Here is a 23969-nt window from a genome sequence, read left to right on the forward strand (position 1 = left end):
GTATTGAGTAGATTCTCTAAACCCTAGGCGCAAACAGGGTTTAAATAGACCCTGCTGCGCCATGCAGTGCCACATCATTCGACCAATCAAAAAATTTTAATTAATTTTGAAAAAATTTTAATTGGTGGAGTGATATCATCTGATCATATCAGATAAGAACCCCACCAAACTCTCCTACTGTTGGTGCCAACACTGGATAAACACAGTGAGATTGGCACCCAACAGTTTGAGTCGATCAAGGCATAGAGTCCTCATCTCATGGGACTCTATCCTTATCCACTTGGGGCGCATGCCATATCTGATTATGGTGCCCACTTTGAGGGTAAAATTAGTAGGTTGACACTTCATAAAAACTCTCCAATGACCTCTTGCCAAGTGGCCTTCAGTCTAAGGTCCATGGGTCAACATTTGACCAATGTCCTAAAATAGAAATGGTAGGTGACAGGAATTAGCAGGTATTATCTTAAATTCATCTCATGAATTAAGATAAGATTTTTTTGAGCTAGACTGGCTCTAGTCAGACTAAGAGAAACCTTCTTAAGGTTCTCTGGGTGAGTCAAATCATATTTGGCTCAATCGAGATAGAAAAGATTATACGAGAAGAAAGTTAGGCTCAATCGTGTGCTAGCATGATTTTCTTGAACCTAATTGGATCTAATTCAAATCAATCGAACTGGACTTGCTCAATTGATGACATCTAGACCCTAACTCTTATTTGTGTGACCCAGTTAGGTTCATTTTCGTATGGTAATGAGATATGTCATGATCTCATCATCGAAACTCCTTTCGATGGATCAGAACTCTTCTGATTCAGATAATTTAGAATGATCGATCCTTAATATCATTCTAATTACTCTCAAAATTTATCAGTGATACCTAGCAGTATATGGTGGTAACCCATCAGAAATGAAGATGAACCTCTCGATGCAGCTACCTATGTGATTGAGTTCTTCTATCATGAGTCCCGACTGAATTAGGATTAAGGTGAACTCGTCAAACCCAACATCAGTCATATGAATCAATCGATTGATCTGAGTCCGATGTGAAATCCTAATGGAAAACTCTTTTCCATTATTTCACTCTGCCATGGCCATGGGCTTAAAGACTCAATCTTTCGATCATCATAGGACTACTCCTCTCATCTATCGAGGTTGATAGATCCCATCTTGGTGCAATCTGGTTCCTACAATGAATATGCTATAGCCAACATACACCTCAGGGTTCTGAATGGTTAGGAGACCAAGTTATAGTGTAGTCAAACTATAACACACTTAAGGTGAACTGTCGATGCACCTCAGGTCAAAAAACTAGACACACAGCTGCAGCATCGAGCTAGTCATCGACGAGAAGATAGACTTCCTTATGACTGCTCGAGGTGGTCACGCTCAGTACTCTCATTCTCAACGAATACCTATACTCTCATTCTGGTGTCTCCACACTGTAGACTCAAGACTCATCTATCCTAAGGAAGCGATCGTACACCAACTTTTTGGATCGATCACCATCCTCGTGAGATCCTATAGTCAGGAGCTGTTTATGAGTTAGTTATGTAAATTCATGCCTTAAATTTTTAACTCTTAAAAATATGAATTAACATTCCTACTAACTCAAAAGATGTATCACAGATATAATATACACAATGTGATAGTTGAATAATCTTTTTATTCATTTATAGTCAAAATTATAAATTTACCCTTATATTTGTACAGAAATGTGTCAGCCAATCTGGCATCTAGGGCACACATCTAACATAGTCATGGTATGGTGGCTTGCATCTAGTGCTTTTTGTTCTTCAAGAACATACTGGATCTTTGTTTGTCAGATATTACAGTTATCATCATCTAGCTTTTCACCCTTATTCAGGTCAGCAATTATATTCTTTAATGCCATTGATTCTCTAGAGACAATGTTGAGAATTAATACTAGCACCTTAACATTAATGCACATATATCACTTTGCAAAAAGATAACATGCTAAATTGATGATGATTTAACATAAGATATAGAATCAAAAGTTTACAATATGTTTCCAATCATCTTCCATATTCAAATGTCGAGGCATAATTAATGTAGTATGCATTTAGCAAAGTTAAAGTTCTAGTAATTTTAGAACTCCCACTCAATTAAATACTTATCAAGACATGCATTAATTAACCATGTCAAACATAACACATAATCATACCATTTATAAGAAATAAAGCATACTAACATGAACATTAGCATTCAAATATTCTTAAATATCTACGTGTGCTTAGATATGTGTTGGATGTATGCCCTAAAAGCCAATCTTGACTGACACATTTTATATCTCTAGGACATCATTTTGTACTTATTGGGTAGTTATATTACCATTCATGTTTATATGTTCATGAATCATCCAAGAGATTAACAAGATGATGACACATATTCTCAAAGAGTTGAAAATTTGAGGCATATGTCATTGATGGTTGATTCTTAAATTGCTCCTGATCATAGGATCATCATGGAGATGGTGATTGATCTAGATAGACTAGTGCACGGATCGCTTCCTTCGGACAGATGAGTTTCGAGTCTGCAGTGTAGAGACACTGGAGCGAGAGTGCAGGTGGTTGTTAGAGAACAACTAGCACTGAGCATGACCAGCACGAGAAGTCACATGGATGTCTACTCACTCGTTAGTGACTTTCTTGATACTGTAGTTGTATGACTGGTTCTTTGATCTGAGATAACACTACTGCTCGTAGTGAGGCTGCTGGAGTTTGACTGATACATCAACATGGATCTCAATGAGCCCTTGTAGTGGATGTTCACGATAGTTGGTCTACTTTAGGAGTGGGGTGTGCATCAAGATGGGATCTATTGACCCTAGCAGAAGGGAGTAGTCCTTTAAGATTTAAGAGACTGAGTCTTTAAGTCTATGGTCATAGCAGTGTGATTGATGAAAAAAAGTTTTTATAGAATCATATATGGACTTAAGCTGATTAAATTTATTATATGACTGATGTTGAGGTTTGACGATTTATCCATGACCTGTCATTTAGTCGGGACTCACGATAGAGAGACCGAATCACACGTTAACTACACCTAGAGATTTATTTCAGTTCTACTGGGTTGCCACGACATACTGCTAGGTATCACTAGTGGATTGTGAGAGCTCACTAGGATTGTTCTAGATTGACAATCCTTGTTGAGTTAGAGTGAAATTATTTCGATCTATTGAAAAGAGTTTTAATGATACGATGATAGAGATCATTGTATGTCTCACTACTAGATAGAATTAAACTTATTGGGTCACACAACAAAGGGATTAGATCTGAAATAAGTAATTGAGCTTATGAAGTATCAATTGGGTTTAGAAAAATCGATTGGGTTCATGGTAACCTTGCTAGCACATGGTTGGACCCAATTCTTCTTTCTGTTGGGATTACTTATTTGATAAGTTAATTCTAACTTAATTATCTGCTAATAATCTACATGAATAAGATTCATGAGACTTCAATTATTGGGTGTGTAAGGTTATGGATCACATAAATTAAGGGTGCAAGTCCTTTATGAATCTCTTTGATAGTTATTATAGGATGCCACCTTGATTTGATCAATTTGGGTGTGTCCATTGATTAGAGGGCCTTTTATTTTCATATGGGACATCTCTTCGATGTATTTTGGGGTGTCTAATTATGGGTGCAAGGGCTCCAATTGTTGGTGCCTAATGGGCTTCCTAATGTAAGTTGGATAACTTAAGTTAATAGGAATCTTAATGTAAGTAGGACTTGTATTATGAGATTGAATAGGATTCAATCCTTATGCCTATTTAAAGAGACCTCTCCTAAGATCCCTATAGAATCAAAATCAGTAGCCCCTCACACCCAAAGGCTCTCCCCACGCCCTCCCTTCCTCTCCCTTTCTCTCCTCTTGGGTGTTCTATACACCCTTTCCTTAGGACGCACGTCCCAAGGAGTTCCATGCCCAAAAGAGTTTAGGTATCTTTTTCTTGTTGGTTTCTAGCATCTGGTAGTATCACATAGCAAGAAGAAACTCTAGAAAAGAGGAGAAAAAGAAGATCAAGGAGAAAAATCAAGTGTTGATCGCAATCTAGACTTCATTCAGATTCAGTAGGCTGAATTTTGGAGATTCAAAATTTAGATTATAAAAAGCTATTCCAGGTTGATCCTGAGTGGATACTCATAGAGGTCAGATATTTATGCAGCTAACAGAGAGCCTCATCTCTTCTAGATCTAGATTTGAAGAAAGAGATTATGAAACAGGTGTGTGATTTGATCACAATCTAAATTTCAGCATATATCAATTTCAGCATATGAAATAGATCCATGTGGTTTTATATTTTTATGCATACAAAATTTAGATTAAAATTATTTTAATCTTACTCTCCACTGTGGTGTTTAAAAAATTAAGTTTTAAAACATATAAACATGCTTCAAATCCCAAAATCCAACAGTGGTATTAGAGCTATGGATTTTTATATGCTAAATTTTAATATACATATTTTTGAAAAAAATTCAAAATTAATTTTTTCTTGATACATGAGATGTGTGGATAGATCTTTAAATTTAAAATTTAATTTAAAATTTAATTTTAGAATATATAGTTGATATGTTGATGCATGCATAGATCTAAAAATTGATCTAGAAAGAGTTCTAGTTCATGTGAAATAGATACATGCATGAAACCTAAATTTTTTTATGATCTGTGTTGGGTATAAAATCCTCCCCAGCCAAAGTTCGTGTCAGGAGTGACCACTCAGGGATTCTACCGGTGTCCGACCTTCAGCGACATCTCTCCGGCGATCGAGCCTCAGCAGCATTCCCAAGTTCTGCTGATGGATAAACCCCCTCCAGCGTCGACCAGATTCTTCACGACGGACGGACTCCTATGGGAGCCGGACTCCGTCCCTGACTCCGACTGTGGGAAGACTTCATCCGGACTCCTACGGGAGCCAGACTTTGTCCCCGACTCCGACTGCAGGAAGATTTTGTCCGGACTCCTACGAGAGCCGGACTTCGTCCCCAACTCCGACTGCAGGAAGACTTCGTCCGGACTCCTACGGGAGCCGAGCTTCGTCCCCGACTCCGACTGCAGGAAGACTTCATTCGGACTCCTACGGGAGCCGGACTTCATCCCCGACTTCGACTACAGGAAGACTCCGTCCGGACTCCTACGGGAGTCGGACTTCATCCCCGACTCCGACTGCAGGAAGATTTCGTCCGGACTCCTACGGGAGCTAGACTTCATCCCCGACTCCGACTGCAGGAAGACTTCATCCGGACTCCTACGGGAGCCGGACTTCATCTCCAACTTTGACTGCAGGAAGACTTCGTCTGGACTCCTATGGGAGCCAGACTTCGTCCCGACTCCGACTGCAGGAAGACTTCGTTCGGACTCCTACGGGAGCCGGACTTCATCCCCGACTCCGACTGCAGGAAGACTTCGTCCGGACTCCTACGGGAGCTGGACTGCATCCCTGACTCTGACTGCAGGAAGACTTCGTCCGGACTCTGACGGGAGCTGGACTTCATCCCCGACTCCGACTGTAGGAAGACTTCGTCCGGACTCCTACGGGAGCCGAGCTTCATCCCCGACTCCGACTGCAAGAATACTTCGTCCGGACTCCTATGGGAGCCAGACTTCATCCCCGACTTCGACTACAGGAAGACTCCGTCCGGACTCCTACGGGAGCCTGACTTCGTTCCCGACTCCGACGGTAGGAAGACTTCGTCCAGACTCCTACGGGAGCCGGACTTCGTCCCCGACTCCGACTGCAGGAAGACTTCGTCCGAACTCCTATGGGAGCCAGACTTCGTCCCCGACTTCGACTACAGGAAGACTTCATCCGGACTCCTACGGGAGCCGGACTTCATCCCGACTCCGACTGCAGGAAGACTTCATCCGGACTCCTACGGGAGCCGAACTTCATCCCCGACTTTGACTATAGGAAGACTTCGTCCGGACTCCTACGGGAGCCGGACTTCATCCCCGACTCCGACTGCAGGAAGACTTCGTTCGGACTCCTACGGGAGTCAGACTTCATCCCGGACATCGACTACAGGAAGACTTCGTCTGGACTCCTATGGGAGCCGGACTTCATCCCCGACTTCGATTACAGGAAGACTTCATCCGGACTCCTACGGGAGCCAGACTTCATCCCCGACTTCGGCTACAGGAAGACTTCGTCCAGACTCCTACGGGAGCTAGACTTCATCTCCGACTCTGACTGTAGGAAGACTTCATCTGGACTCCTACGGGAGCCGGGCTTTATCCCCGACTCCAACTGTGGGAAGACTCCGTCCGGACTCCTACGGGAGCCAGACTTCATCCCCGACTCCGACTGCAGGAAGACTTCGTTCGGACTCCTACGGGAGCCGGACTTCATCCCCAACTCCGACTGCAGGAAGACTTCGTCCGGACTCCTACGGGAGCCAGACTTCATCCCCGACTCCGACTGCATGAAGACTTCATCCAGACTCCTACGGGAGCCGGGCTTCGTCCCCGACTCTGACTGCAGGAAGACTTCGTCCGGACTCCTACGGGAGCCGGACTTCATCCCCGACTTCGACTACAGGAAGAGTTCGTCCGGACTTCTACGGGAGCCAGACTTCATCCCTGACTCTGACTGCAGGAAGACTTCGTCCGGACTCTTACGGGAGCCAGGCTTCATCCCCGACTCTGACTGCGGGAAGACTTCGTCCGGACTCCTACGGGAGTCGGACTTCATCCCCGACTTCGACTACAGGAAGACTTCGTCCGGACTCCTACGGGAGTCGGACTTCGTCTCTGACTTCGACTGCAGGAAGACTTCATCCGGACTCCTACGGGAGTCGGGCTTCATCCCCGACCTCGACTATAGGAAGACTTCATCCGGACTCCTACGGGAGCCGAACTTCATCCCCGACTCTGGCTGCAGGAAGCCTTCGTCCGGACTCCTACGAAAATCGAACTTCATCTATAAAAAGCCTTTGACTGGGCTCCTATAGCAAATGGCCCTCACCTATAGTACTAATGCTCAAGGCACCCAACGGTAGACGGCCTGCCAGCAACATCCGAGCTCCTTTCAGATGGATAGCCGCCTCTCTCCGCCAGGCACTTCAATCGAGCTTTGGCCGATAGGCCTGGACTCCCTGACAGGCCACAGTAACGGCCACGACTCTGCTCCACCTCCTGTGATGGATTCTGCACGGCTCCACCACTCCCCGTAACAAGCTCCACACGACAGGCTGCAGTAATGGCCACGATTCTGCTCCACCTCCTGCGACGGATTCTGTGCGGCTCCACCACTCCCTGACGAGTTACGACAATGGACGCCGCTCCACTCTCCGCAACAGACTCCACGTGGTGAGCCATGGTGACAGCCACGACTCCCCCCATTACTCTTCATAATAAACTCTTCCTGGCCCCGAGCGGCCCACTACTAGGCGGTTACAAATGTCATTATCAATCCGTTGCTCCCTCGGCTTATAAAAAGGGGGCCCCAGATATGTTATTCTGTAAGCTCTAATTTCTATCCCAAAACTTTGCTAAAATTTCTGTTCGAGCACTCCATTCTTGTTGAGGTAGAGAACTGACTTGAGCGTCAGAGGATCTTGCCGGAGCACCCCCAACTCCGGTTTAGACTTCCTTTGCAGGTCCCGGCGGCGACCGCGACTTCCTTGACTCCAGCTTCTCTGATGCAGGTGAATTTTTGCACCAACAGGATTGGCGCTAGAGGAAGGGCACTCGTGTCTTCGCAGTACCCTTGTTCTTAAAGGAGCGCTCAATGGGACCGCCTCCGGTCATCTTCCCCGATATCTTCTCCTCCAGTTTCCTGCCTAGCCTCCACCTGATGCCCCCCCAAAGGGCCACCTCCAGGCGGTCAACGGCCTCTACGGCCAGGTCTCAGCGAGCTCCGCAAGCCCCGGCCCCATCTCCGATCTCCCAGGCTCCTCCTCCTCCAGCAACAGCATTCGGCCTGGAGCATTCTGATGATCGGCCTACGATGGATTTCGCCAACACCATCTCGAGAGAATCCCGGTAGGAAACAACTGATGTATTGGTCAGACCTCTTAAGCGACCAAGAATTGAGGAATCCATAACCTTTACTGAAGAAGATGCTCGGGGAGTTCAATTTTCTCATAACGATGCAGTTGTAGTTTCTTTAAATATAGCTAATTACGATGTCCGCCACATTCTTGTCGACAATGGAAGTTTGGCCGACATTTTGTTCTATGATGCCTTCTCAAAAATGTCCATCCTTGATGGTCATTTGGGACCGATCAGCTCCCCCTTGGTAGGGTTTACCGGTGATGCTGTCTCGATGGAGGGGGTAATAACTTTGACTGTGGCTGCGGGTCGATATCCAAGACAATCCAGGGCTTTGGTGAATTTTCTGGTGGTGAAGGTGCCGTCAACCTACAACGCTATCCTCGACTGACCTGGCCTCAATGCTCTCTGGGCTGTGGTGTCAACCTATCATTTGAAATTGAAATTTCCTACTAACCAGGGAGTCAGAGAGGTCAGGGGAGACCAGGCCCTGGTCAGACACTGCTACAACATAGCCTTGCAAAGAAGTGACCAATCTGACCTCTGGGTTGATGGATTGGATGCCCGCGACGATCTCGCTAAGGAAAGGGGCGGCCCAATCGAAGACCTGGTTTCGATCCCTTTGAATGATGGGAATACGAAACATGTGGTGAAGATTGGCTCCAACCTGGGGGAAGAGGTGCGGACGCAGCTCATTGATTTCCTATGGAAGAATGCGGACGTTTTTGCTTGGATCCCAGCAGACATGCCAGGGATTGATGCAGAAGTCATGGAACACCGCCTGGCCGTCGATCTGAAGTATTGACCGACGAAGGAAAAAATTTGAGGTCATGCACCGGAGAGGCAGAAAGCGATAGCCGAGGAAGTGGACAAACTCCTGAAAGTCGGATTCATTAGAGAAGTCAATTATCCTGACTGGATTTTCAATATCGTCCTAGTCAAAAAGGCAAACGGCAAGTGGAGGATGTGTATAGATTTCAAAAAGCTGAATAAAGCCTGCCCGAAGGATAGCTACCCTCTGCCCAGAATTGATCAACTGGTGGATGCAACCTCGGGCCATGAGCTTCTCACCTTTATGGATGCATTCTCCGGCTATAATCAAATCAGGATGGTGCCAGAAGATGAAGAAAAGACTGCTTTCATTACTAACCGTGGTCTTTACTGTTACAGGGTCATGCCTTTCGGCTTCAAAAATGCAAGTGCGACCTATCAGCGGATGGTGAACAAAATCTTCAAGGAGCAGATCGGCCGCAACATGGAAGTCTACGTGGACGACATGCTCATGAAAAGTAAATCTTCCATGAACCACATCGCCGACCTCGAGGAGACCTTCGGCGCCCTCCAGAAATATAAGATGAAGCTGAACCCGACTAAGTGTGCTTTCGGAGTGACCTCGGGGAAATTCCTGGGCTTCATGGTATCGGGGTGCGGGATTGAAGCCAATCCAGAGAAAATTCGTGCCATCCAGGAGATGGCCGCTCCGAAGTCGATAAAAGAGGTTCAACACCTTACAGGAAGGGTGGCAGCCCTGAATCGCTTCGTTGCGAGGTCGGCCGAATGGTGCTTACCCTTCTTCCAAACCCTCAAGCGGCCAAAGGACTTTTGTTGGACCACTGAGTGCCAACAGGCATTCGAAGAACTAAGGAGCTACCTCGACTCACCTCCATTGTTAGCGAAGCCCGAGCCTGGAGAGGAGCTGTTCTTATACCTGGCGGTCTCCCCTATGGCTCTCGCAGCAGTTCTCATCAAGGAAGAAGCAAAAATTCAACGGCCAATCTACTACATCAGTCGTGCATTGAGAGACGCCGAAACCAGGTATACTAAATTAGAGAAGCTAACTTACGCCCTGTTGATTGCAGCCCGAAGGCTCCGACCCTACTTTCAAGGGCACACCGTAACGTTGCTCACCGACCAGCCGATCAAGGCAATTCTCCACCGAGCAGATGCCTCCGAGAGAACAGCGAAATGGATGATCGAGCTCACAGAATTCGATATCAACTATCGACCCAGACCAGCGGTGAAAGCTCAGATATTGGCAGATTTTATAGTAGAATGCACTATCTCAGAGGAGGCCGAATCTGAACAGGGTGAAATTGACGGCCTGGAGCCCCGACCGAACTCCTTCGAAGAAGAAGCAGACCCCCCTAATTGCTTTTGGGCCCTCTACGTGGACGGATCCTCTAACATGTCGGGCGCAGGCACGGGCCTGATCTTGGTCAGTCCGGAGGGAATCGTCAAGGAGTATGCTCTGCACTTCAAATTTCCCGCAATAAATAATGGAGCGAAATACGAAGCTCTGATCACAGGATTGAGGATCGCCAAAGAATTGGGAGCAGATCGGCTCCAAGTTCACAGTGACTCCCAATTGGTGGTGGGACAAGTCAGCGAAAACTACGAAGCACGGGAGGACAGTATGGCTAAGTATCTTGAAAAGGTAAAGGAGCTCGTCCCCGCCTTTAGTAGCTTCAACATCGGGCAGATCTCAAGAATGGAAAATACCAAGGCCGATCTTCTCTCCAAGCTGGCTACGTTGGCTCCCACTGAATTGCCCAAGGGTATTCTCTTTGAAGTTCTGAAGTGCCCAAGTATGGAAGAATTGCGGCCCGTGATGGAAATTGACCATGAGCCCAGTTGGATCGACCCACTGGTGGCATATCTCAGGGACGGGGTTCTCCCTCATGATGCAAAAGAAGCTCGGAAGCTCAGAAATCAAGCCTCCCGGTACATCCTTTATGAGGACAAGCTGTACAAGAGATCATACTCTTTGCCCCTTTTAAAATATCTCCGGCCTTCGGAAGCTGACTACACCTAATGGGAGGTGCATGAGGAAATCTGCAGAAGCTATCTGGGGGCTAGATCCTTATCCCACAAGTTGCTCCGCCAAGGGTATTACTGGCCGATAATGTACCGTGACTCTATTGAATACGTCAGAAAGTATGACCGATGTCAGAGGTATGCCAACATCCAGAGACAGCTCGCCGTCGAGCTTACACCCTTGAGTGCCCCATGGCCATTTGCGCAATGGGGAATGGATATCCTTGGACCCTTTTCCATGGCGTCGGGGTAGAGGAAGTTCCTTCTGGTAGCAATTGACTATTTCACCAAGTGGGTCGAAGCCGAACCGCTGGCGAAAATCACGGAAGCTAAAGTGCAAGACTTCGTTTGGAAGTTAATCGTTTGCAGGTTCGGCCTGTCGAGAACCCTAATTACTGATAACGGGTGGCAATTTGCTGGAGCGAGATTCACCGAATTTTGTGAAGACCTAAACATCTCCCACAACTTCACATCGGTAGCCCATCCTCAGGCGAATGATGAAGCCGAAGTGACCAACAAAACTCTGCTGCAAGGGATCAAGACAAGGCTCGAAAAGGCGAAGGAAACTTGGGCAGATGAACTTTACCATGTGTTGTGGGTGTACCGAACTACCCAAAGACTGCCCACGGGGGAGACCCCCTTCGCTCTAGCCTTTGGCAGGGAGGCTGTTATCCCAATTGAGCTCAAGCTCCCATCGGCACGAGTCATGGCATTCAACGAACATCATAATTTGCAAGGTCTTAAAGCCAATCTCGACTTGCTGGAAGAAAAGCGGGAGGTAGCTCAAATTCGGATGGCAGCCTACAGACAGAAAGTCGCCCGCTATTACAATTCTCGGGTCAAAAATAAAGTCTTTAGAGTAGGAGACCTAGTACTTCGACGAGCCGCTGTCTCGCAACCTCAGGATCGAGGGAAGCTCGCCCCAAATTGGGAAGGCCCATACGAAGTCAAGGAAGTAGTCCGGCTCGAAACTTATTACCTCAAGGAGCTCTGAGGAGCAGACCTCCCGCGACCATGGAGCACAAAAAATTTACGAATGTATTACCGATAACTTTATTTTAAATAAAAGTCTTATATCTACATATCTTCTCTCTTGGGACGAGCCTATATCAACAGGACAATCGAAACAAACCATGTCGGGAGCAGAAGGAGAACTTCGCCTCGACAAAGTCGAAGGTCCGATTACATTTAGACCGGATGGGGGGAGAGGCCCTGCAACGCCCATATGTGCCCCCACAGCCATGTTAGGAACAAGAGGAGAACCTCATCCTAACATGAGCAAAGTCAAAGGTCCGGTTACATTTAGACCGGATGGGGGGAGAGGCCCTGCAACGCCCATATGTGCCCCCACAGCCATGTTAGGAACAGGAGGAGAACCTCATCCTAACCTGAGCAAAGTCGAAGGTCCAGTTACATTTAGACCGGATGGAGGGAGAGGCCCTGCAACGCCCATATGTACCCCCACAGCCATGCTAGGAACAGGAGGAGAACCTCGTCCTAACATGAGCAAAGTCGAAGGCCCGGTTATATTTAGATCGGATGGGGGGAGAGGCCCTACAACGCCCATATGTGCCCCCATAGCCACGTTAGGGACAGGAGGAGAACCTCACCCTCACTTGATCAAAGTAGAAGGCTCAGTTACACTTAGACCGGATGGAGGGAGAGGCCCTGCAACATCCATATGTGCCTCCATAGCCCTGTTAGAGACAAGAGGAGAACCTCGTCCTAACCAGAGCTGAAACTGATTACGTCAGAAATAGGAGAAGAACCTCGTCCTGACACCAATTAAGGTCTAGTCATTCAAGACCGGATGGGGAAAAAAGAAACCTTCCCAGCAACCCCTCCGCGCTCCCATGACCCCACTAAGAGCAGGGGAAAACCCTCACTCGAGAAAAGAAAAAAAAAGAGAAAGGGGGAGGGGTTAAAAAGGAAAGCGACGAACTACATCAGTGACAACTAAAAAATAATTTACATTAAAAATACAGGGAACCTCATCTCGGCGAGGATGGGGGTTCTCACCAAAATCCCCGACCTCCAAAAGGGCTCTCGACACGGGCCAAGGATAAGATGGCTTCCTCGAGGCGACGAGAAGCTTAGACCTCTGGGCTCGAACTCTGAAAGGAGGCATCAAACTCGAGCGGTCCTGGACAAATCAGCGGCCATAGATAGAGAGACGGGTCAATGCGACGGTGATCGGGTACCTCCGAATGGCATCGATATCGAGCAAGGCAAAAGCCGAAGGAAGATCGGCAAACGACAATTCAACACGTGAGTAAAAGAGGTAGCGAAAAATCTCCTTCTCATGTTATTTACTAAATATGCATTACAGAGGCCTTAAGGCTGAAGAAGAAAAGAGAAAGAGGAGGGGAATACAACAATAACAATAGCAAATGAAAGAAGCTCGACAGGCGACGATTTGACGCAAAGTGCAGACATGGTAACAAAATTTTCTTCTCATTCTCGATTAACAAGATTACGTTACAAGACCTTCAAGCTTTCGACTTCTCCTTCCGATTCCATCCTTCTCGATAGCATTTTCCAGTGCGTGTGATAAATCCCTCGGCTCTCACCCCCCACCTCATTCCGCTCCATCGCCGAAACCCCAACCCTAGGGGGAAAAAGGGGGGATAGAATTCAAGGGGCAGCGATGGCGACGGCAGCAGCGACGACGACCTGCATCGGGAAGAACCGAAAGTACCCCAGAGGTCGCGATGGTGCCGGAGGCATGCACCACCACCGTGTACTCCACGACAACCACCATCCTAGGTACTTCGGTAAGGTCGGCATGCGCTACTTCCACCATCCCGGCAAACAAGTTCTACTGCCCCACCGTCAGCGTCGATCGCTTCTGGTCCCTCGGCCCTGACGACATCAAGAAACCCACCACCGCTTGTGACAACAACTCTGCCCCCTTGACCGGTGTCACCCCATTCAACTACTCCAAAATTCTCGGGCAAAACGCGCTCACCGGTTTCTTCCGTTATTAAATCCCTGTTGTTGAAGAAATTCTTCCTCGAGCCCCCTTTGAGGCAGTGGGAACCCTCAGTGACAGTTCGACAGTTGGAGAATTCGCAGGCCACTGTTTTCCCCCTCCTACTCCTCTTGATCCGTGGCATCCTCTCGAGGTTGGCCTCCGGGGTAGAAGCCCCGGTGGGAGAACCCCTCGAAGGGGCTCGGAAGACTGAAGGCGGCAGGGAGCCGGTGGAGATGGCGAAGACTGGTGCGAAGAGTGCTTAGAGTCGAAAAGGGCACCGATGGAGTGACTAAACTCTCAGGTAGAAGAAAGGTGTCAACTCTCAGGCGAAGTGAAGCCCCTGGAGGGAAGGAGGGGGCTTAAATAAGTGATGGGGTCGGGCGCAGTTATGGTGGCGGATATCCCTAAGTCCACCTGCGCCTGCCACGTGTCCCACTCACCGTGGCGTAGGGCTAGCTGCTAGCAGAACCATTATGGTGTGGCGCTTAGAACTATGCTCCGGGGGGAATTCCAAAAGGACTCTTCGGATCATCCTAATTGGAAAAAGACTCCAGCACGCGAGCATTGAATGCCAAGATTTTTGAGGGCGGTCGTGTGCAGAATTCAAGGAAATGACTTCGGCTGTGAAAATTTTTTTGTACTTCCTTCATTCGAAACTCGAACTCGGAAGTAGGGGGACTGGTGTTGGATATAAAATCCCCCCCAGCCGAAGTTTGTGTCAGGAGTGACCACTCAGGGATTCTACCGGCATCCCACCTTCGGTGACATCTCTCTGGTGATCGAGCCTCAGCAGCATTCCCAAGTTCTGCCGATGGATAAACCCCCTCCAGCATCGACCAGATTCTTCACGACGGACGGACTCCTACAGGAGCCGGACTCCGTCCCCGACTCCAACTGTGGGAAGACTTCGTCCGGACTCCGACGGGAGCCGGACTTCATCCCCGACTCCGACTGCAGGAAGACTTCGTCCGGACTCCTACGGGAGTCGGACTTCATCCCCGACTCTGACTGCAGGAAGACTTCGTCCGGACTCCTACGGGAGCCAAGCTTCGTCCCCGACTCCGACTGCAGGAAGACTTCGTCCGGACTCCTACGGGAGCCAGACTTTGTCTCCGACTTCGACTACAGGAAGACTCCGTCCGGACTCCTACGGGAGCCAGACTTCATCCCCGACTCTGACTGCAAGAAGACTTCATCCAGACTCCTACAGGAGCCAGACTTCATCCCCGACTCTGACTGCAGGAAGACTTCGTCCGGACTCCTACGGGAGCCAGACTTCATCCCCGACTTTGACTACAGGAAGACTTCATCCGAACTCCTACGGGAGCCAGACTTCGTCCCGACTCCGACTGCAGGAAGACTTCATCCGGACTCCTATGGGAGCCGGACTTCATCCCCGACACTGACTATAGGAAGACTTCGTCCGGACTCCTACGGGAGCCGGACTTCATCCCCAACTCTGACTGTAGGAAGACTTCGTCCGGACTCCTACGGGAGCCGGACTTCATCCTCGACTCCGACTACAGGAAGACTTCGTCCGGACTCCTACGGGAGTCGAGCTTCATCTCCGACTCCGACTGCAGGAAGACTTCGTCCAGACTCCTACGGGAGCCGGACTTCATCCCTGACTTCGACTACAGGAAGACTCCGTTCGGACTCCTACGGGAGCCAGACTTCATCCCCGACTCCGACTGTAGGAAGACTTCATCCGGACTCCTACGGGAGCCGGACTTCATCCCCGACTCCGACTGCAGGAAGACTTCGTCCGGACTCCTACGGGAGTCGGACTTCATCCCCGACTTCGACTATAGGAAGACTTCGTCCGGACTCCTACGGGAGCCAGACTTCGTCCCGACTCCGACTGCAGGAAGACTTCGTCCGGACTCCTATGGGAGTCGGACTTCATCCCCGACTTTGACTACAGGAAGACTTCGTCCGAACTCCTACGGGAGCCAGACTTCATCCCCGACTCCGACTGCAGGAAGACTTCATCTGGTCTCCTACAGGAGCCGGACTTCATCCTCGACTTCGACTACAGGAAGACTTCATCCGGACTCCTACGGGAGCCAGACTTCATCCCCGATTTCGACTACAGGAAGACTTCGTCCGGACTCCTACGGGGGCCGGACTTCATCCTCGACTTCGGCTACAGGAAGACTTCGTCCAGACTCCTACGGGAGCCAGACTTCATCCCTGACTCTGACTGCAGAAAGACTTCGTCCGGACTCTTACGGGAGCCAGGCTTCATTCCTGACTCCGACTGCGGGAAGACTCCATCCGGACTCCTACGGAAGCCAGACTTCATCCCTGACTCTGACTGCAGGAAGACTTCGTCCAGACTCCTACGGGAGCCGGACTTCATCCCCAACTCCGATTGCAGGAAGACATCATCCGGACTCCTACAAGAGTCAGACTTTGTCCCTGACTCTGACTGCACGAAGACTTCATCCGGACTCCTACGGGAGCCGGACTTCATCCCCGACTTCGACTACAGGAAGACTTCGTCCGGACTCCTACGAGAGCCGGACTTCATCCCCGACTCCGACTGCAGGAAGACTTCGTTCGGACTCCTATGGGAGCCGGACTTCATCCCCAACTCTGACTGTAGGAAGACTTCATCCGGACTCCTACGGGAGTCGGACTTCATCCCCGACTCCGACTGCAGGAAGACTTCGTCCGTACTCCTACGGGAGCTGGGCTTCATTCCCGACTCTGACTGCAGGAAGACTTCGTCCAGACTCCTACGGGAGTCGGACTTCATCCGGACTCCTACGGGAGCCGGACTTCATCCCCGACTTCGACTGCAGGAAGACTTCGTCCGGACTCCTACGGGAGCAGGGCTTTATCCCCGACCTCGACTACAGGAAACTTCATCCGGACTCCTACGGGAGCCAGACTTCATCCCCGACTCCGACTGCAGGAAGCCTTCGTCCGGACTCCTACAAAAATCGAACTTCATCTACAGAAAGCCTCTGACTGGGCTCCTACAGCAAATGGCCCTCGCCTATAGTACTAACACTCAAGGCACCCAATGGTAGATGGCCCGCCAGCAACATCCGGGCTCTTTTCAGATGGATAGCCGCCTCTCTCCATCAGGTGCTTCAACCGAGCTTGGACCGACAGGCCTGAACTCCCTGACAGGCTACAGTAAGGGCCACGACTCTGCTCCACCTCCTGCGATGGATTCTGCACGGCTCCACCACTCCCCATAACAGGCTCCATGCGGTAGGCTGTAGAAATGGCCATGATTTTGCTCCACCTCCTGCGATGGATTCTGCACGGCTCCACCACTCCCTGACGAGTCACGACAATGGACGTCGCTCCACTCTCCGCAACAGACTCCACGTGGCGAGCCATGGTGACAGCCATGACTCCCCCCATTACTCTTCATAATAAACTCTTCCTGGCCCCAAACGGCCCACTACTAGGCGGTTACAAACGTCGCTATCAATCCGTTGCTCCCTCGGCCTATAAAAAGGGGGCCCCAGATACGTTATTCTCTAAGCTCTAATTTCTATCCCAAAACTCTGCTAAAATTTTTGTTCGAGCACTCCATTCTTGTTGAGGTAGAGAACTGACTTGAGCGTCGGAGGGTCTTGCCGGAGCACCCCCAACTCCGGTTTAGACTTCCTTTGCAGGCCCCGACGGCGACCGCGACTCCCTCGACTCCAGCTTCTCCGACGCAGATGGATTTTTGCACCAACAATCTGAATTTTGATTCATATATATGATATATGATTTCATATTTAGATCATAAATTTAGCTTTAATCTAATCTATGATTAGTATATGAGATATATGATATCATGTTTAGATCTTAAAATTTTATTTAAGATCTGATTCATATATATATATATATATGTGATATATGTTTGTATATTAGAACTTGAAAATTATTTTTATATTTTAATACTTACTTTTATGCAAAGTATTTAGATCTGAAATATGATTTTAGAATCTAAAATTTGTGTATGAGGGTTTTGATCATGAAAAAATCAAAAATTAGATCATGTAATAGGATTACATCTAAGATTTTTGATTTAAGACATATGGGTCTAATTTGATTAAGTAATTAGTTAAACCGAGTCAAATATTGAATTGAGTTAGATCAATTAAGTTAATGATCATACAATTGTTATTGATCAAATCGATTGAGTTCCATATGTAGAATCGATTAACCTAAGGACCTAATTTGACTTGTTAATTTGAGCCCGATTCACTTGAGCTAACCAATTTTGATCAATTATCCAATTGATGTCTAAGGCAAGTAATTGAAAGATGATTATTTAATTAGTTTCATTCACTTATCTGACCAATTTATTGGTGTCTAAAGAAAGTAACGGAGGGACCCCCATTAATCTCTACTTACCTGATCAATTTGAAAGATTGAGTCACAAATATGGTTGCTTGATGGTTTGATTTAGCCCATACCAATTACATCAGTCATGTGATGACTGATTAGATAAGACTTAAACCTAAATCTCTCCATAAAATATTAAATTCAAGATCTTTCACCATTGTAGGTGTGCGGGCGTGCTACCGATGTTGATTGTTCTTGGCTAGTCACGGTGGTTCAGTTGCATCGGGAACATGCAACCACTCTATTAACAAACAGTTGCTGTGGGGTAAAGATGGGGTTGGGCCCAATAATTGTTAGGTGAGGGATCCAATGACAGCTTTACACTTGCTTGTGAATGGTGGGTCTGACTTAACTAAAAAGTACGGATAATAATCGTTAGGTGAGCCTACATGACTTAGAGATCAAGTGGCTGTAATATGCTTAGAGAAGCATCTGGATAAAGAGTTATCCATACATCGATGTTTATTCATATTATCAATAACTATTAGATGAGGTATACGGCATCGGTGGGACCACAGCACCCACTAAAAATCTAATTGTTGCATTAGAAATTTTATTTCTCCATCCAGAGAGTGTGGGAGTTCTGATAAAATAGTGAGAGTCTCTTTTTGTATCTAAAAATTTTTAGAGTAAAATTATAAAATAAATACAAATACCTAATTAGAATCTTTGCTCTCTGCTGTTCATTGTGTCAGCTTCCAACCCTCTAACTTGAATTCTAGATATCAACCGATTAACCTAAATCGAGTACATAGACTGGCTTACAAACTTAAGAATTATTCTTAATTTTAAAAAATTAAGCAATGTTCTCTACCAAGTTATTCTAATGTTAACAATCCATCCAACCCATAGTCAATGAGCTATACTTGACGAGTGGATGGACAATGACAATAAAGATAGGTGCTATGCATGAGTACATGTACATTGTCAATGACATATTGATTTATCTACAACTGTTGTGAGGTGATCAGAGTTGCATAGCACATGTGATACATGATAGGCAGTCAGTCTATAATCATTATTTGATAATGATCGAGGATATTAAAGAGCTTAAAAGGCTAGACATGACCATGCATAAGAAATTACTTATAGATTTGATCCTACGATCCCTGATTAGTTTATATGGATAGTTTATGGTAAACTACCATATGAAAGATCATCATAGCACTTTATCTGAATTGGTCAAAGTGTTAATAACAAAGAAACCTTGAAAAAGTTCAGAGATAAATACCTGGGAGCCTAAAGAAATAAAGACACACCTAGAGTAGGTATGTCGAAATTACTCAATACTGTCCTTACAATTTTTTCTTCTCCTAGTTGAGCTACAGACTCTAGTGTAGAGTCGATGGAAAGGTAGAGGGCTGAGGAAGTAACCTTTGAATTAGCTATAGGGCAATAGTTGCTGCTGCGGCCATGGGTATCTATCCTTTGTGATTATCATTTGGATTTAGTTCTTAGAGACAGTCTCTATCATTTGCATGTTGATACATATGTGAACTTAATTGAGCAATCAATGAATGCCATTGGATCTGAGAGATCCAAAATTGAGATAAAATTTAAAGTATATATGGAACCTATAGCTAAATCATATTGGAGAAGAAATGATTAACAAACTGAAAAAATATGGGCTTGGGCTCATTGACTGTTGAGTCAAATCTACTTTGTGCATTATCTCTTTGAAAAAATATGACCAAGCTAATGTTGTGAGACAAGAGAAAAAAGATCACTGAGATACTTATCCTTATACACATTTGATGTGTGTAGCCCATGTGATGTGCTAACCAAAGAGTTGTCTCTATTTTGTATATGAGATACAAATCTGAAATTTTTGAAAGGTTCAAAGAATTCAGATGTAAGTAGAGAAATAAATCAAAAAATTTTGGAAGGTACTTCGATCGGATTGAGGATGCAATACCATTGAAAGAAATTTTTTGATTATCTCATAAAATGGCATTGTTTCATATTGGATCCCTTTTAGTAAATCTCAGCTCAATGAGATAAGAAGAGTCATGAGACTATATGAGATATGATCTGATCCATAATGAAATTCACTGATTTATTTATATTTCTTTAGGGACATACTTTATTTCTATAAAATTAGGTTCTCTCTAAATCTGTTCCTACCACATCATATAAGATATGATATGGTGAGAACTGAATCTTGATTATTTTGAGATTTAAGAATATCCAGCCTGTGTCTAGGATAGCAAGTTGATATGTTAGAGGATAGGTCTATAAAATTCTTTCTAAAAGAGTTTGGGATATTACTTTTCGATGGGATTACAATGTGATTGTGACTCAATGCTATCTTCTTGAAAAACTGTTTAATCAAGATAAAGTAATGGGAGGAAAGTTAAGCTCTAAGAGAGTATCTCTGAAGAGCAGAGAGCCTTGGGACCTTAAGAACATATTAATCATGAGCCAGTAGACGTGTATTCCTCCTCCACCTCGTACACATAGTAGGATCTCCAATCCTCTCGAAAGATACTTGAGTATGCTTAAGAGAGGATGTAGAGAAAATTATTTCTTATGGGAGATAGAAAACATAGAGATGATCCCAGAACCTACAATGAGGCGATGTAAGACATTGACTCCAAGAAAGGATGTGAAATAGCTTTCCTGAGTAGAGATCTTTTAAAAATTTCTATACAAAATAGCCTATAGATATCACTTCTTGTGATAGGTGATCACAAAGACCACAATATCCTTGGAGTTGGAACATTCATTTCAATGATATGATCAAATTATTTGATCAGATATGAGAAATTATGAGTTTCAAAAGAGTCAGTGGGAGTGTCCAATACTGACATTGATTAAAATATGGTTGAATATAGATTTCTCCATGAAAGACATAAAGTGAGCATCCTAAAGATCTATAGAGATAGATGCAATTGGATGCTTGTGTTTTCATAGATAAAGTACAGAGATCGGATGCTGAAAGTATTTAGCATAGAAATCTCGGAGAGGGGTCTACTGTCCTCTCGAATATAATTGTATGTCATAAAGTATTTGAATTGATTATACCATGATTGTCACAAGTAGATATTAGTTGTATCCAGACTGTGAGCGCTGGATTGCTGTGAAAACATCCTTAAGCTCTTAAAAAGAACTGAGAATATGTTCAGAGAAGGATCAAAGCTAAGAGTGGGAGGATACACCAATTCAGACTTTATGTCTGATGTTGATGGTAGAATGTCCACATCATGGATGTATTTCTATGTCGATAGCTTGAAAGAATTTCAAATAATCGATCAATGAAAGTTGAGTACACTGTAGATGTGTAGGATGTATTCTGATTGTAATGTTAGTTGCAGAATTAGTTGTTATACCATCAGTTACTGTGACATTATACTGCAAAGATAATGGCACCATAGCTCTTGCTAAGGAGCCTAGGTCTCACCAGATATCCAAGCACATAGAACAGTAGAACACGCGACTACCTCGAGTAGAAATATATAAAGGTGCAGAGAGCAAACTCTACATGTAATGTGGATGATCCATTGGTAAGTCACTTGGCTAGCCTAAGACTATAGCCTATCTTATGAAGATAGGACTTGGTACATGGCAGATTGACTTTAGTGCAAGTGGGAGATTATTGGATGTATGCCCTATAAGCCAATCTTGACTGACATATTTTATATTTCTAGGATATGATTTTATACTTATTAGGTAGTTATATTATCATTAATGTCTATGTATCCATGAATCATCCAAGAGATTAATAAGATGATGACACATATTTTCAAAGAGTTGAGAATTTGAGGCATATGTCATTGATGGTTGATTCCTAAATTGCTCCTGATCATAGGTTCATCATGGGGATGGTGATTGATCCGGATAGACCAGTGCATGGATTGCTTCCTTCGAATAAATGGATCTCGAGTCTGCAGTGTAGAGATACTGGAGCGAGAGTGCAGGTGGTTATTAGAGAACAACTAGCACTGAGCGTGACCAACATGAGAAGTCACATAGATGTCTGCTCACTCGTTAGTGACTTTCTCGATACTGCAGTTGTATGACTGATCTTTTGACCTAAGATGACACTACTGCTCGCAGTGAGGCTGCTGGAGTTTGACTGACACATCAACATGGTCTCAATGAGTCCTTGTAGTGGATGTTGGCGATAATTGATCCACTGTAGGAGTGGGGTGTGCATCAAGATGGGATTTATCGATCCTAGCAAAAGAGAGTAGTTCTATGAAATTTAAGAAGCTGAGGCCTTAAGTCTATGGTCATAGCAGTGTGATTGATGAAAAAAAATTTTCATAAAATCACATATGGACTTAAGCTGATTGAATCTATCATATGATTGATGTTGGGGTTTGACGATTTATCCATGACCTGCAATCTAGTCGGGACTCACGATAGAGGGACTGAATCATATATTAACTACACCTGGAGGTTCATTTCAATTCTATTGGGTTGGCACTACATACTGATAGGTGTCACTAGTGGATTGTGAGAGCTCACTGGGGTTGTTTTGGATCGATAATTTTTGTTGAGTTAGAGTGAAATTATTTCGATTCATTGAAAAGAGTTTTAATGATACGATGATAGAGATCATTGTATGTCTCACTACTAGATAGAATTGAACCTATGAGATCATACAACAAAGAAATTAGATCTGAAATAAGTAATTGAGCTTATGAAGTGTCAATTGGGTTTAAAGAAATCCATTAGATTCATGGTAACTTTGCTAGCACATGGTTGGATCTAATTTCTCTTTCTGTTGGGATTACTTATTTGATAAGTTAATTCTAAATTAATTTTTTACTAATAACCTATATGAATAAAATTTATGAGACTTCAATTATTGGGTGTCTAAGGTTATGGATCACATAAATTAAGGGTGCAAGTTTCTTATGAATCTCCTTGATAGTTATTATGGGGCGCCACCTTGATTTGATCAATTTGGATGGTCCATTGATTAGAGGGCCTTTTATTTTCATATGAAACATCTCTTGGGTATATTTTGGGGTATCTAATTATGGGTACAAGGGCTCCAATTGTTGGCACCTAATGGGCTTCCTAATGTAAATTGGATAACTTAAGTTAATAAAAATCTTAATGCAAGTAGGACTTGTATTATGAGATTGAATAGGAATCAATCTTTATGCCTATTTAAAGAGACCTCCCCTAAGATTTCTAGAGAATCAAAACCAGCAATCCATCACACCCAAAGGCTCTCCCCACACCCTCTCTTCCTCTCTCTTTCTCTCCTCTTGGGTGTTCTATACACCACTTCCTTGGGATGCACGTCCCAAGGAGTTCCATTCCCAAAGGAGTTTGGGTGCCTCTTCATTGCTGGTTTCTAGCATTTGGTAGTAGCACATAGCAAGAAAAAACTCTAGAAAAGAGGAGAAGAAGAAGATCAAGGAGAAAGATCAAGTGTTGATCGCAATCCAGACTTCGTTCAGATTCAGCAGGCTGAATTTTGGAGATTCAAAATTCAGATTATAGAGGACTGTTCTAGGCTGATCCCGAGTCGATACTCATTGAGGTGACACTTATGTGGCTAACAAAGAACCTCATCTCTTTCAGATCCAGATTTGAAGAAAGATATTGTGAAACAGATATGTGATTTGATCACAAACTAAATTTCAGCATATATCAATTTCAGCATATGAAATAGATCCATGTGGTTTTATATTTTTATGCATGTAAAATTTAGATTAAAATTATTTTAATATTATTCTCCATTATGGTGTTTAGAAAATTAAGTTTTGAAACACATATGCATGTGTCAAACCCTGAAATCCAACAATATGAACAACTAAGCAATTACACAATATACTATGAGTTTAAATACAACA

The sequence above is a fragment of the Elaeis guineensis genome, chromosome 12, assembly GCF_000442705.2.
Source record: "Elaeis guineensis isolate ETL-2024a chromosome 12, EG11, whole genome shotgun sequence".
Lineage (NCBI taxonomy): Eukaryota > Viridiplantae > Streptophyta > Magnoliopsida > Arecales > Arecaceae > Elaeis > Elaeis guineensis.